Raw genomic sequence first — 3,058 nt, 5'->3', positions numbered from 1 at the left:
CGCGAGCAGAGCACGGGTAGCTGCTGGCATGTGTGCGGGCAGCCTGGGCAGGTGTGGGAAGTCTCGAGTAACTCATTTCAAACGGGTTTTCGGGTTGACACAACAACCCATCTGGTCAACCTGAACCTGGCCCGTTTTCAAACGGGTCGAATCTGAGAACCCGAACCCGACCCGTTTTGAAATCAGGTCGGGTCGGGATCAAGTCAAATTTTGATGTCGTGTCAAATATTGACACCATACTAATATAATTTATTAGCATTAATTAGTACAGATGCCATTCCATACTAAGATTATCATCCTGTTTTGCATATATTCATGTATGCTAATTAACTATTGTTATCCCATATAGTTAGTATTAAAAAAAATGTTGCTAGCTACATGTTCCTATTCTTATATGAAAATAAGAAGAGGTGTGAAGGGAAGGAGAAACCCTTATTTTATGTTCTTTTCTTTTGTCAATTTCTGTAAATAATATTATTAACTAGTGTGAGCATGTTTATTGAACAGTTGCTTATTTTAGATTTAAAAAAGAAAAAAAAAAAGAGAGAAAGGGGGTGAAGAAAATATTTTCCAAAAAAAAAAAAAAAAAATTTAAAAAAAAAAAAAAAAAAAAAAAAAAAAAAAAAAGAGAAGAAGAAGAAGAAAAAAAATAAAATAAAATATATAAAAAAATGTTGTTTCATTTTGTGCCACCCCGTCGTCATCAACCCCGCGCAGGTATAAAGCTCTAAACTTAGAAAGCCTGTCCTGACGCTTGCAACGTGGATAACGACCACCTATGCACGCTTTTCTCTAGCGTGGTAGAAGGGAATTCGTTGTGATGCTTGTGGCGGGGCGGGTAATCACAAAACCCCATTCTTGGTGTTAGTGTCGGACCGGAAAACCAACTCATGCACGCTTTTCTCTAGCGTGGTGGGAAGGGAATCCGGTGTGACGCCTACGGTGAGATGGGGTCAAATATAAAATTACTTGCTTTAAACCGGTGCCCACGAACCCATGCACGCCTTTCTCTGGCGTGGTGGGGAACAAAAATTTTACGGCCGCAGTGTCCTCGTCCGAGGGCACCTACCGTGCACGCTTTTCTCTAGCGTGGCGGGAGGCCCAATTTTCTCCTAAACAGGGGAGACGCCGGGAGGCTGCCAAAATTTTCACTGAAATTTGTGACTTGGACAAAATTTTGGAACTTATTTTGGATAACTTGAGCATACAATCAAGTTTAAAATCAAAACTTAATCAAAGGAACATTAAAGAAATGAACATTGGAACAAAGTGCAAGAAGACTCAATTTGGGTATGCATTGAACTTGAACTTGGACTTGAACAGAATTTGGACAAATTGAACTTTGATTCAAACTTGGAATAGAACTTGAACTTGCAAGGACAACAGGGGACTTGTGCAAATGAACTTGTTTTGAACACCAATTTGAACATCAAATGAACAAGACTTGGACTCAAATCTAAATTGGATTCAAACGATATTGCTCTTAACTTGAGTAGTTATTTAATCAAATGAATAATCAATATAATGATTGATTTGAACCATAATACTAAGCTTTCAAAATGAGAAAGGAAATATCATTTCAATTTGAAAGTGAATACTAAATGATATTGTGGAAAATATTGAAATTAAATCTCAAACATACAAACATGAGACTCATGAAGGAGGAAATCCAAGCATATTTTACTTGGAAGGATCAATCAATAACAAATGAATAAAGTTTGATTCATGCATAGTTTGATTACAAGCTTCAATATAGAGTGTCTTTGTGGACAACAATAATGAACTTGCAATCATCATTCACTCATAAATGAAATTTGAAACTCATATAATTTATTGAGATAGTTACAAGGGTATATGTTTGATTGAAAGCATATATCAATGAGAAAATCCATCTTGCAAGCTATGAACTACTTCCAAAAGCAATGAGAGACTTATGATTCCTACATCTCATTCCAACCAATGTATTTGCATCAAAATATGAAGCTCTCAAATGAATGTGGAAGAACCTTCATGCTAATTAGAATGCAAATATCACTAAAATTACCTATAAATGAGGAGTGATTGCAAGCAATGTTAGAGAATGAATAAATTCTCTAGTTCTCATTCTTAAGCGTTGACCACGCAAGTAAAAATCAACAGAAGAATGTAATGGCATGCTTGTAATTTGCTATACAAGACTTCCAATTGATAGTAAGAGATCATTATTTCAATTGGAAGACAAATGTCATTGAACAAACTTATCGCACATGATTTAAATCATCTTCATATGGTAGCAAAGGACTTGTGACATTCAACATGGTTCATCTATGAGCGGAAATCAAATGAGAAAGGATAATCCTAATTATTCAATTAAGCATCAATGAATGATGGATAGTTGAATGAAAATATATTTTCAAAAGGCATCGGCAAGGAAAGATAACATGAGTTTTCCACAGTGCCTAAAGCCTTCAGCACACTCAAACGAATTAGCGAACAAATGAACTTGTGATACGACTTACTTGCAAGAAAAGACTAAATGGAAGGAACAACGACAATCAGTCATAACATTTGTATCATTCATATGGAAGAGATAGTGATCCAATAGCATAGCACACTGAAAGAAGCCACGAAGAATATGATTGGTACTAGCTAGCTTGCAACTAATGAAGACTAGTATGACGATAAGGTCAATAATCTGCTCATAGTTAATGATGATAGATACATGTAATAAAAGTGATCATTCCTCAATATTGATGCATCAATCTATTTACAAATAAAGGCAAAGGATATATAGCAAATGCAAATACCTACGATACAAGATAGGAGATTAGTTAGTGTACTACGATCCACCTACAGAAAGCAGCAAGTAGTACACGACAGTCTACCTGTACAAAGCAGCGGACGGCTATATCCAAAAGCTGCTACTTGATGCCACCGTATCCACAACTTCTATGCAAGTGGACAGAAGGCGTCTACAAATGATTTCAAAGTACCCCCGCACATGCACCATAGTTTGTATACATATAGGTACACTAAAAGGGGTAAAAGCAATCAAGAACCCGCATGGGCCCCGGCAAGC

The sequence above is a fragment of the Dendrobium catenatum genome, unplaced genomic scaffold (assembly GCF_001605985.2).
Source record: "Dendrobium catenatum unplaced genomic scaffold, ASM160598v2 fragScaff_scaffold_1557, whole genome shotgun sequence".
Classification (NCBI taxonomy): domain Eukaryota; kingdom Viridiplantae; phylum Streptophyta; class Magnoliopsida; order Asparagales; family Orchidaceae; genus Dendrobium; species Dendrobium catenatum.
Note: the sequence above shows the minus strand (reverse complement) of the source record.